Source organism: Bubalus bubalis, chromosome 3 (genome assembly GCF_019923935.1).
Source record: "Bubalus bubalis isolate 160015118507 breed Murrah chromosome 3, NDDB_SH_1, whole genome shotgun sequence".
Taxonomy (NCBI): Eukaryota; Metazoa; Chordata; class Mammalia; order Artiodactyla; family Bovidae; genus Bubalus; species Bubalus bubalis.
This window is the reverse complement of record NC_059159.1, coordinates 64149918-64164441: the sequence shown is the minus strand read 5'-3', so window position 1 is coordinate 64164441 and position 14524 is coordinate 64149918. Positions and strand designations below refer to the sequence as shown.

Genomic DNA, 14524 nt, shown 5'->3' with positions numbered 1-14524 from the left:
AAACTTCAAGACAAGAAGTTTGCACCACTTACGTAGGCCGCAGGCGTCCTTCTGTTCTCCCGAAGGAGAGGAGACACTGAGGCCTCCCTGGTCGGATCTTAGAAGCCCAGGCATAATTAGTAAGCATGGCGGATTCCGCGCTCCAGATGGAGACTCAGCCAGAGTGAGAGAGAGAGCGACATGGGGAGACCAGTATTTCGAGAAACTGATCCCAATTCTTTATTTTCCAGAGTCTGTTTTTATACACTGAGATGTTATACAAAAGTCACGCGGGGACAGCAGTCCTGACTTTTATTAAAGTCAGGTGCTTCACACAAATATATACAGAGGTCTTAGGTGTGTTACATCATCTTCTGGCCAGGGGGGCCTGCTGACAATTTATGACCCTCTCCTTGTGACAGCGGTCAGTCAACACTTATTTCTCCAGGAGTGATTATTCTTAAAACAGACGTCACTCAAATAAAGTTACATTCCTGTAGGGTGAGGGTGTAGTGGGTTTTAGTTAAGGAAAGAATTTACTTGGCCTAAGGTCTAACGTGATTTATATCAAAGGTTAATACTTATTTCTTCTATATATTCATTAATGTGTGTAAGGGCAGGGGATATGGAGACTTAGCAAAAAACATTGGCTCAACAAATGAAAAACTCTTCACCAATACAATTTCTAATCAGCCCATTATACTTATACTAATAGTTTTCTAACTTTTCTAAGGAACCTGTTTTTAGAAGGTTTAAAGCATCTCATGCCTCTCACAGTTGGGAGGCTGTGAGCAATCACATGTGGCCGGACAAGCCTGTCAGGCAGGCTAGAGAACCTTCAGAGGAGTTTGTAGGTTGAAACACTCCTGTCACGCCCAGAAATTATTATTAACTGGAGCTCTAAGTTAACTCCTTCTCCGAAAGAGGTGGTGGGGGACAGCCCCCCGTAAAGTCAGAGGTGTAGGTGACAGCACAAAGTAGTAAAGTAGGCAGGCTCTGGTTATGGGGGTAGATGCTCGAGGATTTCCAGGGGGACTCCTGAGGCTCAATCCCGCCTTTGCGTATGTCGAGCCTCCTTCCTCATGACCTTTGCCATGGGCGGAGTGCCTCACGCTGGCCCCCAGCATTTGGTAAGTAACTTGCCAGTATTTTTTAAGTGGTAGTTTGCCTTATCATTCTCTTAACAGTATTTTTCACAGAACAAAAAGTATTAACTTTGATAAAGTGTTTTCAGATTTCTGGTTTATGGATCATGCTTTTGCTGTTGTGTCTAAAAACTTTCTGCCTATCCAGCAGTCGTAAAGATTTACCCCTACTTTAAAAAAAATTTTTTATAGTTCTACTTTTAACCTTTAGCTCTATGATCCATGAAGGATGGATGTTTCCATATAAAAAAAAGAAAATGTTTTTATTATGGTAAAATACCCAAAACATACAATTTTCTGTCTTAATCATTTAAAAATACACAATTCGGTAGCATGAGGTACATTCACAGTGTTATCATCTTTCTGCTTGATTTCTGTTTATTTTGCCCTTTTCTAGTTTTTTAAGGTTATAGCTTAAATAGCTGAGGATGAGACTTTTCTTTTTTTCTAATATTGGTAGCACTGCGTTAATTTCACCCACAAATTGTGCTGTGTTCTGTTTTCATTTTCATTCAGGTCAGAATTCATTCTGATTTCCCTTGAAATTTCTCTTTGGCCTGTGAATTACTTAGAAATGAGTTGTTTAATTTCCATGTGTTTGGATGTTTTCCTACTTTTGCCTGTAACTGTTTCCCAGTTGTATTTTATGATCAGAGGACATACTTTCTTGAACTTCAGTCATTTTACATTTGTTAGGATTCGTACTTTGACCTAGGATATGATCTATATTCATGAGTGTTCCACATGCACTTGAAAAAAATATGTACTCTGCTGTCGTTGGGTGGAGTGCTGTGTGTTTCAGTTAGACACAGAGAGTTAATGGTGCTTTTCAGTACTTCTTGATCTGTGCTGACAGTATGCCAATATGTTTGATATTAAGGTAGGAGAGTTGAAGTCTTCAAATATAATTGTAGATGTATCTGTTTTTTCCTTTCAGTTCTGTGAGGTTTTCCTTTCTATTTTTTTTATTTTTAAAAAGCATGATCACATTTAAAATTATTGGGTTTTTTTGGTGCATTGACTTTTTTTTTAATCAAAATATAATCTTTTTGTTCTTTGTATTAGGCTTTTGTTTTTGTTTTTCTGTGTAACAAATTAGTATAATTTAGTGGCTTTTAACAAAGCAAAATTGAACACAGTGCTCATCTGCTTAGAGTTACTTAATGGTTGTCTAGTGTTTATAGGGTAAATTACACCTGGGTAGCTTCCCACGAGGCTTCTATCCTTTGTCTTTCTTACTGCTCTTGATTCTCCTGTTCCCTTTTTCATCCCTTACACTTCAGCATTACCAGACTTTGCAGTTCCCTGGTGGCACAGTTTCTGGATTTTGCCTGAGATTCCATCTCGCTTATCTTCATGGAGAGAGCTTATGGTTCCTTTCTGTTGCCTTGTTGATTTGTGGGCTATGGCTGAGGATGTGGTAGAGATTCCAGGGCAAGAGTAAACATGCTTCTACTGCCACTGTGTTGGTTTCCTGCTTAGGAAGGGATGGTGGTTAACTGTAGCAACAGTTACTGTTTATTTGTGCAGCATCTTAGTTTACGTAAAGTTTTCTGATTCTGTGACCTTTGTGTATCTTCATAGAGTAGACACTCCATTACTGCTGTGAGAAAACTATTGATCCTGTGCTGTAGGTCTGTACTGTACATTTATGTTGCATGGGCTGAAACCGGGAAACATGGTCTCTCCCCAAGTTCATCAGCTCTGATGAATGAGCTGGGGAGTCTTGAGGAGAGGCATGTGGCAGACATCTCAGGGAGACCTTTGCAAGCTGCTCTGAAAACAGTCAGGAACCTGGGACCCGACTCTCATATGAGGCGCAGTCAGTCAGCCCTGCATCTCATGCAAGAAACCCTCCTTAGCCCAGCAGTCTTGATGCCGGAAAGAGCCACTTAATGTAAATCCCCACATTTTGTAGTAAAGAGAGAAAAAAAAGCTTGTTTGGGATTTTACCTTGAAAAATGCCATTTAAAAAATTATTTTGTCTTATATTTATCAGAATTTTGTATATATTTGCAAGTCTATATTCTCAAAGTAACTTGAGAAGGATTATAATTTTTCAGATAGAATTTTATAATGAGTAATATATGTTTTTTATCAAATCCAAGTTACAACTATAAGGCATAGTGTTATATATGATTAAAAGAGAAAAAGTTGCTGATCTAACTTGATACAGTGCTTTTTATCACTTAAACTTTTTGTTTTATACTTGTTGAAATAATTCTCTGATTTTTTTTATTATATTGAGCATTCGTAAAAAGGAAAATGAATAAAATAAATTGGTAAAGGTGTTCATTCCTAAATCTACTTTACATTCATAATTTGTTTTTCCAATCATTCCTTTTAAAATTAGGGTCATTGCTATTCATGTTTTCCCAAATATTAAACTCTGTACCACCACGTGCCCTGAGATTTCAGCATTTCTTAAGAGGACCCAAATTTTGTTTCTGGTATTTTCTTTCAAGAGTCAGCAAGCTTTGGTGCTGGTGCTTTCTTGCTGTCATCAGAGGGAATCAGTGGAAGGTCTTCAGTAACTACTAGGCTCCTGTTTCCTCTTGAACAAGCCACTAAGTGAATTTTTTACTTGAAACTGAGGAACTAAGGTTGCCCAGTTATGACACTAAGAAAGAAGAAAACTAATAAAGTTCATATGTTTACACCTATGTTATAACTGCTGCCTGGCCTACAGTTTATAAGATTATAACAGATCATGAAGATGCCATTGATTATAAAGATGCACACCATTTCAGAGATGTTAAAATGTGAAAAATTTTCATGTTAGGATTGATGAAAGATGGTGTACCCTTCACTTCAAAATTTCTGTATGGTTTACTTTTATAACTGTGTTATGAAAGAAGGCGATTTTTATTTTAAAGAAATGGTTGAGATTTTAGCAGTTTTCCAAAGATCATTTCTGAATTTTTTGATTCCAGTACTATTTTGAAGGACCAACACCATAATTCCTTGCAGTTTTTAAGAATTCACATAACTTATTCAACCACTGAGTATTTGTAAATGGTTTTTCATGTAATTTGAATTATTTTCCAGCATCACTATCATTATTTTCATGAAATCCTTTCATCTTTAGCAAGTTTTATAATTTCCTTTGTCAGTCAGTTTGTATTAGACATGCATTATATTGTCAGATATGAATGGGACAGACTAGAGATCTCTTCAAGAAAATTAGTGATACCAAGGGAACATTTCATGAAAAGATGGCCACAATAAAGGACAGAAATGGTATGGACCTAACATAAGCAGAAGATATTAAGAAGAGGTGGCACAAATACACAGAAGAGCTATATGAAAAATATCTTCACAACCCAGATAATCATGATGGTGTGATCACTCACCTAGTATCTTCACGACCCAGATAATCACAATGGTGTGATCCTGGAATGCGAAGTTAAATGGGCCTTAAGAAGCATCACTACAAACCAAGCTAGTAGAGCTGATGGAATTCCAGTTGAGCTATTTCAAATCCTAAAGGATGATGCTGTGAAAGTGCTGCACTCAATATGCCAGCAAATTTGGAAAACTCAGCAGTGGCCACAGGACTGGAAAAGGTCAGTTTTCATTCCAATCCCAAAGAAAGGCAATGCCAAAGAATGCTCAAACTACCACACAATTGCACTCATCTCACACGCTAGTAAAGTAATGCTTAAAATTCTCCGAGCCAGGCTTCAGCAATACGTGAACCATGAACTTCCGGATGTTCAAGCTGGTTTTAGAAAAGGCAGAGGAACCAGAGATCAAATTGCTAACATCCGCTGGATCATCGAAACAGCAAGAGAATTCCAGAAAAACATCTATTTCTGCTTTATTGACTATGCCAAAGCCTTTGACTGTGGATCACAATAAACTGTGGAAAATTCTGAAAGAGATGGGCATACCAGACCACTTGACCTGCCTCTTGAGAAACCTGTATACAGGTCAGGAAGCAACAGTTAGAACTGGACATGGAACAACAGACTGGTTCCAAATAGGAAAAGGAGTATGTCAAGGCTGTATATTGTCACCCTGCTTATTTAACTTTTATGCAGAGTGCATAATGAGAAACCCTGGGCTAGAGGAAGCACAGGCTGGATTCAAGATTGGCCGGGAGAAATATCAATAACCTCAGATATGCAGATGACACCACCCTTATGGCAGAAAGTGAAGAACTAAAGAGCCTCTTGATGAAGGTGAAAGAGGAGAGTGAAAAAGTTGGTTTAAAGCTCAACATTCAGAAAACTAAGATCATGGCATCAAGTCCCATCACTTCATGGCAGATAGATGGGGAAACAGTGGCTGACTTTATTTTTCTGGGCTCCAAAATCACTGCAGATGGTGACTACAGCCATGAAATTAAAAGACGCTTACTCCTTGGAAGGAAAGTTATGACCAACCTAGACAGCATATTAAAAAGCAGAGACATTACTTTGCCAACAAAGGTCCATCTAGTCAAGGCTATGGTTTTTCCTGTGGTCATGTATGGATGTGAGAGTTGGACTATAAAGAAAGCTGACTGCCAAAGAGTTGATGCTTTTGAACTGTGGTGTTGGAGAAGACTCTTGAGAGTCCCTTGGACTGCAAGAAAATCCAACCAGTCCATCCTAAAGGAGATCAGTCCTAGGTGTTCATTGGAAGGAACTAAGGCTGAAACTCCAATACTTTGGCTACCTGATGCAAAGAGCTGACTCATTTGAAAAGACCCTGATGCTGGGAAAGATTGAGGGCAGGAGGAGAAGAGGACGACAGAGGATAAGATGGTTGGATGGCATCATCGACTCGATGGACATGGGTTTGGGTGGACTCTGGGAGTTGGTGATGGACAGGGAGGCCTGGTGTGCTGTGGTTCATGGAGTCCCAAGGAGTCGGACACGACTGAGCGACAACTGAACTGAACTGTTGGATCATCGAAAAAGCAAGAGAGTTCTAGAAAAACATCTGCTTATTGACTATGCCAAAGCCTTTGGCCATGTGGATTACAATAAACTGGAAAATTCTGAAAGAGATGGGAATACCAAACCACCTGACCTGCCTCTTGAGAAATCTCTTTGCAGGTCAGGAAGCAACAGTTAGAACTAGACATGGAACAACAGACTGGTTCCAAGTCAGGAAAGAAGTACGTCAAGGCTGTATATTGTCACCCTGCTTATTTAACTTATATGCAGAGTACATCACGAGAAATGCTGGGCTGGATGAAGCACAAGCTGGAATCAAGATTGCCGGGAGAAATAGCAATAACCTCAGATAATGCAGATGACACCACCTTTATGGCAGAAAGTGAAGAAGAACTAGAGAACCTCTTGATGAAAGTGAAAGAGGAGAGTGAAGAAGTTGGCTTAAAACTCAACAGTCAGAAAACTAAGATCATGGCATCCATTCCCATCACTTCATGGCAGATAGATGGGCAAAAAAATGGAAACAGTGACAGACTTTATTTTCCTGAGCTCCAAAATCACTACTGATGGTGACTGAGTGACTGAATCGACTGACTGACTGGCTGATATTGTCAGATGTTTACAACGTTGAACAATCAAGAGAGACTGATCAGCAGAGACCTCGATGTGATGAATGAGGAGAAACATATTATTTGGGGACTACATTCATAGTGGTCATTACTGCTTATTTTGGGGCTCTGACAGCATTCAGCATTCTAACTGCTGAGACTTTTACATAACAGCTATACCTACAGAACAGTACAGTGATGGTTATTTACTCTTTAAGAAAAATATATTAATACCACTGATTTAAGGAAGCACATAAATATCTTTCCATTAAGAAATATTAATGTTCATGACTTGTTTGTACAGTTTGAAAATGTATACACCTTTACACTGTGGTTTATTCTAATAGCCAGTTGTAAAATGCCTATTTTGCTGAGAAACAGAAGCAGTTGTAAAGAGGTTGTGACAGATACACATCTGAAACCTAAAATGTGTTTTCTCATACTAAAATCTCTTTGTAAATAATCAAACCTAAACAGTTAAGTTTTAAGTCTTAAAGATTAACCTTCTGAAGTTGTAAAACTGCTGTAGTTAAATTATTTGATCAGTACCTTTTGTTAACTGCTTTATATTGGAATAATCCTAATGAATTACAACATTGTTCCTGTGGCAAAATGAAATCAAAATTTCTGTCCTGTGAACAAGCATTTGGAACATAAATAATTTTTAGGTTGAATTGTGATTTAAAGTAACCAGGTATTTCAGAATAATTCCATGTGTTTGTATGCAAATTCAAAATTTTCCCTTTTCACGTAATATTAATAGAAAAAATGCAGGTTAAGGAAACTCTTAACAAGTAGGACCTCAAGCCAAGTGGTTTGTCTTTCTCTGAACAGTATTCATAAAAATTAACTAAAGTTACTTAGAATCTAATCCTGACAGGAATTTTCTGGAGTGGGGGTTTTGATTCCCAGGTCACAGGTTTTGAAACTGACTCAGAGTCATGTGTAGTTTGCCCAAGATCACTTGATATGTCTGGAGGCAGCGGGCAAACCCAGTATGTCTGACTTTGAAGATCATTCTTCCAAGTAATTTGCTTTGCTGTTTGTTCCTAAATCCCATGTTAGTGTTTGCTTTACTTTAGGTAAAACTTGTGAACTTGATGATTTTGTAGTGCAGGGATAGCAAACATTTCCTGTTAAAGGGCAGATGGTAAGTGTTCTAGGCTTTGCAGCCCATATGCTGTCCTAAGTAATGGCTCAGCTCTGTGTGGCAGAGAAAACTTGAGCGAATAGGCGGAGCTGTGCTGGTGAAACCTTCAGTCAGCTGACTGGATGTGACCTGAGGATTGTAGTTTGCTCATTCTTGTTGTGAAGTATCCTAGCAGCAAATTAGTTCTTCATCACTAACTTGTTTATTTTGAGAAGATATTTTTTTCAGCTCTTAAAAAAAAAATTACTTCGTTGTCCTGCTCAAATACAATTTTTGGTACATAGAAAAGAAGATATTTAATATATGTATAAATTATCAAGCAAAATAATAGACCCAGGAGGTAGAACACTAAGTTTGGTCTGTGTACTGTTCCATAATCTAGAGATTGGCAGGTATTTTTCTGTAAATATCTTAGTCTTTTCAAACCATAATATCTCTGTCATAACTAGCTCTGCATTGTCACATGGTAGTAACCATAGGCACTGTGTGAATGAATGAGCATGACTGAGGTCCAGTATAATTTTACTTAGCGACTGAAATTTGGATTTCATATCATTTTCATATGGTCATGAAATACTTTTGTTTTTTTGACCATTTAAAAATGTGCAAAACCATTCTTAGTGTATAAAACATAAAAACATAGGTGGCGAGCTGGATTTGACCTGTAAGCCGTAGTTTGACAACCTCTGTTCCAGAGTTTGCCTCTGGGATTGCTGTAAAGACTAAAACATAGTCGTATGGTAATTCTGGAACTTGGTGCACAGTTGAACCTTGAACAATGTGGGGATTAGGGCGTTGACTCTCCTTGCAGTTGAAAACCTGCAGGTAACTTAAACCTATGCTCTGTATACTTGATTCCTCCAAATCAGGTCTGCAGTTCAGCATCCATGCATGAACTCAACAACTGCAGGTTGTGTGTTTACTATTGAAAAACATCTTTGTATCAGTGGACCCACCCACAGTTCACATCCACAGTGGTTAAGGGTCACCTGTACGAGTCTATTTTTTTTAATATATTTTTTTAAATTTATGTACATATTTAACATTTATATAGTTGATGAATAAATACAAATTTAAAGGCATAACTTAAATATATTCATGGTTCTAGAGATTTTTAAATTTTATATACTCATATATCAAAGTACATATATATATATGATATAAAACTGGAGAAGGAAATGGCAGCCCACTCCAATGTTCTTGCCTGGAGAATCCCAGGGACAGGGAAGCCTGGTGGGCTGCCATCTATGGGGTCGCACAGAGTCGGAGACAACTGAAGTGACTTAGCAGTAGCAGTACTAGTCTTACAGTGGGAGTATATTGTAGTACCCTCACTACTAAAAAATAACTTCTCCACTCTTCCAGGACCTACTTTTTCCTGCTCTTCCCTCTAAATACAGTAACACTCTGGAAATCACCTCTCCTATATTTCATGAACTGAGTGTTGGACATGCCTGCAGTCCAGATCCACCATGAAAGTGAAAGTGAAGTCACTCAGTTGTGTCCAACTCTTTGCGACCCCATTTACTATAGCCTACCAGGCTCCTCCGTCCATGGAATTTTCCACACAAGAATACTGGAGTGGGTTACCATTTCCTTCTCCAAGAGATCTTCCTGACCCAGGGATTGAACCTGAGTCTCCCTCATTGTAGGCAGACGCTTTACCATCTGAGCCACCAGGGAAGTCCCAGATACACCATAGACATAGATAAAAAAACAAAACTAAACAAGAAAAGAAGGCCGAGTGCCAAAGAATTGATGCTTTCAAACTGTGGTGTTGGAGAAGACTCTTGAGAGTCCCTTGGACTGCAGGGAGATCCAACCAGTCCATCCTAAAGGAAATCAACCCTGAATATTCATTGGAAAGGCTGATGCTAAAGCTCCAGTCCTTTGGCCACCTGATGCAAAGAGCTGACTCATTGGAGAAGACCCTGATGCTGGGAATTATTGAAGGCAGAAGGAGAAGGGGACGCCAGAGAACAAGATGGTTGAATGGCACCACCAACTCAATGGCCATGAGTTTGAGCAAACTCCAGGAGATGGTGAAGGACAGGAAAGCCTGGTGTGCTTAGTCCATGGGGTCACAAAGAGTTGGACTCGACTGAGTGACTGAACAACAACAAAAAACAAGAAAATCCTCTCACTCGCCAACATACTAGGAAAGAGGAATCCCACTGTCTGCCCCAGGGGGTCCTGGTGGGTGGGTTAAACTGTGGGCAGCAGTGAAGCCCCAGGCTGTCCCAGCCCCATTCCACAACTAAAGCATGAGCAGGTGACTTGGAGGACAGTTAGACCCACCTGTGGCAGCAAAGCCCTGGACTATCCCAGTCCACTTAACAGCTAGTACATGAGCAGATGATCCATCTATCCACAGCAGTTTACACAAAGCTCTGTGTCCCCATGCTCTGCCTAATGACAAGGAGACCAAGCTCAGTGGCAACCCCCCCACCCCCGCCTCCCATCAGGATATCTTCAGTAACAGCAGGTGACCTGGAAAACAGCTTCATCTTCACAGAATAATACCAGGAGGGCCTGAGCAGGAGCTGCATCAGCACCAGAATAATGAAGCAGACCAGAGTAACGTTACAAGAGTTCAGAATACCAGACTTGTATTGAAGTAAAGCCCACAAAAGCAGGCCAGAACCTGAATTTTAGTAAATTGAATCCAACCACAACCAAGTAGGATTTAGTCTGGAAACCCAAGTCTGTTTTGTTCTACCCTGTCAACAGGCTAAAGAAAAATCATGTGAGCGTAACAGTTGATGCAGAAAATCTTTTGACAGAGATCAACATACATAATATAAACTGTCAGTAACTGAAAATCAGTGGGATTCTCCTCAACCTCATAATGCACATCTATAAACAAACTCACACCTAACTTAATACTTACAGGTAGAGGACTGAATGCTCTCCCACTACAGTCTGGAAAAAGACAAGGAAGTTAACTCTCACCACTTTTAATCATCATACTGCTGGCAGTTTTGGAGAAGGCAATGGCACCCCACTCCAGTACTCTTGCCTGGAAAATCCCATGGATGGAGGAGCCTGGAAGGCTGCAGTTCATGGGGTCGCTGAGGGTCGGATACGACTGAGCGACTTCACTTTCATGCATTGGAGAAGGAAATGGCAACCCACTCCAGTGTTCTTGCCTGGAGAATCCCAGGGACAGGGAGCCCGGTAGGCTGCGGTCTATGGGGTCGCACAGAGTCGGACATGACTGAAGCGACTTAGCAGCAGCAGCAGCAGCTGGCAGTTTTGGTTAGTGCAGTAAGGAACAAAAAAGAGAGTAAAGGCATACAGATTGGAAAAGAAGGAATGAAACTATTACTGTTTCCAGTTGACATGATTATCTGCATAGAATATCTCAAGGGCTCTATACCAAAGCACTCCTAGAACTAAAAAATGAACTCATTATAGTTACATGATATAAGGTCATTTCACAAAAGTCAACTGATTTCTGTATGTTGACAATGAAGAAATGGAAACTGATATTTAAAAAACAGCAATATACCATTTACAATTGCCCCAAACAAAGTGGGGGGAAAAAAGTATAATAATAATAAACATGTAAGATTTGTGCCATGAAAATGATAATATCTTGACGAAATTGTTAAATATTTAGAGACACATGCTGTGGTCGTTAATTGGAAGACTCAATGTGTAATAAAAAATGGCAAGTCTTCTTAAATTTGCAATTCTTAGTAAAATCTCAGAAACATTTTTAAATAGATTTAGACAAGCGTGTTTTGAAATTTATAAATTAGGTCGAAAAAGTAATTGCAGGTATGGACTGTGAATTTTAAATCATTATGACTAGGCTCAAACACATCTTTATTAATCAAAGTAGGAACAATTACAGTCAACACATTTTTGCAAATAAGAAATAAGTTTGTTTGTTCCTGTAGTGTAAAAATCTGTGCTTCGGGATTGAACGAACTCTTGGAAAGCATTTTCTGCCTCTTGCTGATTATGGAAGCATTTTCCCTGCAAAAAGTTGTTGAGACGCTTGAAAAAGTTTTAGTTGGTTAGCAAGGAGTCAGGTGAATATGGTGGATGAGGTAAAGCTTTGTAGCCCAATTCATTCAACTTTTGAAGCATTGATTGTGTGATGTGCAGTTGTGCATTGTTGTGGGGAAGAATTGGGCTCATTATGTTGACCAGTGTTGGCTGCAGGCATTGCAGTTTTTGGTGCATCTTACCAATTTGCTGAGCATACTTCTCAGATGTAATGGTTTCACTGGATTCAGAAAGCCATAGTGGATCAGACGGGAACCAGACCACCAGTGACCATGACCTTTTTATGGTGCGAGTTTGGCTTTGAGAAGTGCTTTGGAGCTTCTTCTTGATCCAGCCACTGAGCTGCTCATCACTGGTTGTCATGTAAAACCCACTTTTTGTCACTCATCACAATCCAGTCAAGAAATGTCTCATCGTTGTTAGACAAAAGTATGAACCTTGACTTCAGCCTCACACTGTATAAAACAGAACAGTTCATGCACTCTAATGTAAAAGAGAAAATTGTAAAACGTACAGGAAAAGAAGAAAATTTAAGACCTAAGACTAGACAAAGAGTTCTTAGACTTGACACTAAAAGCACAATCCATAAAAGAAAAACTTGATAAATTTGACTTCATCAGAATTTAAAACTTTGGCTCTTCAAAAGACCCTGTTAAGAGGAAGAAAATACAGGTTATATATTGGAGGAAAATATTTTTAACCTCATGTTTAACAAAAGATTTGTATCGAGAACATATAAAAACTCAACATTAACTGTACAAAGTTATATAAAACTTTGTATATGTTTGGCACAGTGGTAAAGAATCTGCCTACCTATGGGCAAAAGACAGTCTAAACCTTTCATTGAAGAGGATATGCAGATGGAAGATAAACACATGCAAAGATGTTCAGCATTATTAGCCATTTGGGAAATGCAAATTAATTAAACCACAAGAATGTATCACTGCCTACCCAATTGTGATAAAAACAAATGCTGATGAGGATGTGGAAAAAGGGAGTCATCAAACATTGCTGGTAAGGATGTTAACTGATACAGCCTCTTTGCAGAACTGTTTGGCAATCCGTTTTAAAACCGCAGATGGATCTGCAATACCAAGAGTAGGCAATTCTACTTGTCCCAGAGAAAACTTATTTTCACAAAGGAACATTTTGTTGTTGAGTCACTAAGTCATGTCTGATTCTCTGCGACCCTTTGGACTATAGCCCACCAGGCTTTTCTGTCCATGGCATTTGCCAGGCAAGAATACTTGAGTGGGTTGCCATTTCCTTCTCCAGGGGATCTTCCCAACCCAGGAATTGAACCTACTTCTCCTGCATTGGTAGGCAGATTCTTTACCACTGTGCCACCAGGAAAGCCCAAGAAACTTTTAACATGAGTGTTATTAGCAACTTTACTCTTAATAGTCAAAAACGGGAAATCCAAGGGTCCTTCAGCAGGTGAATGAATAAATAAAGCATAGCATTTCCATACCTTAGTCTACTACTCAACACTCATATAGAACAAACCATTGAGTCTTGTGTCCAGTGCCTTGAATGGACTGCAGGGGAGTAAAATCAAGTGAAAACCGTCAACTGGAGGAGGATACATACTGTGTGTTTATATATAGAAGTTGTTGAAATATAATTGTAAAGATGGAGAATAGATCAGCAGTTGACAGACAGGGATAGAGTAGAAAATGTGGCTGTGAAGTGATACAGTAATGGTACAGTTAAGTATCTTGATTTGATGGTGGTCTAACAAAGCTGTGTGTGTAATAAGATGGTCTGTTGCAGATACAAAAATGTGCATGTGTAAGCAGTGAAATCCTGTGGTTCATGCAGGCCCAGCTTCCCAGTTTGGATAGTGCACCGCAGTAATACAAGATGATACAGTTCGGAGAGACTGGATGAAGGGTACATGGGACGTCCCTGTACACTCCTTTTCTTCTTTCTGTTGTTAGCTATAATATTTCAAACTAAAATGTTTGAATTCCTACATGGGCACATAAGGAAATCTGGAGGAAAATACTGTTAAACTTTAAGTTTCTCTGATGGTAGAATTTTGAATGTCTTGCCTTTATTTTATATGTTTCCTATGGTGAACATATATGATTTTTATGAGAGAAAAAGATACTGACATAAATAGATACAATCAAAACTAATTTCCAGTGGAAATAGTAATTGCACAATTTGCTCAAAAGCGTACATTTGCACTGTGAACTTGGAGGCCATTGGTAGCCTTGGAAATTTTTCAGAGCCATAGTGGGATCAGAACCCAAAGTGCAGCAGATTAAAACATAAATGGGAAGCAGAAAAATATAGGTGACAAATACAAAAAGTATACTTTTAGCAAGCTCATAGAGGCGAGATGGGCAGAGGGAAGAGGGCTTCGATTAGTAAGCTGGGAGGCTCTTGGAGCACCGCTGCTGCTGTAGGAAGAGGGCGGGGTCCTTACGAGTCATTTTGGCAAGGAGCTTATTGCACCCTTGGGATACACCATGAGATCATGAGTCCCTGTGTGGTTGGGCGGGTCACTTGCAGTCTAGATATGCGGCGTGCATGCGAGCAGGGAACTGCAGCTAGCACATTCCCTGTCGTGTGTGTGCTTAGTATGTAAGCAAACATGTAGACATGATGGGCCTTTGTAGAGAGAGATTTTGATTTGGAGTTTAGCTGACCTCCAAAGCAGTTTTTAAAACTCTGTTGACTTAAGTGGCTAATAAAAGTGTAGCTGGTCTCTATTAATATTGACTAAGTTTG

At 39.3% G+C, this 14524-nt stretch overlaps 1 protein-coding gene across 5 annotated transcripts in view; it reads left to right on the top strand.

Annotated features, from left to right (window-relative positions):
• Positions 1–14524, top strand: part of NEK1 (NIMA related kinase 1) — a 130696-nt gene that overhangs the window by 70267 nt on the left and 45905 nt on the right. The window lies entirely within an intron of this gene.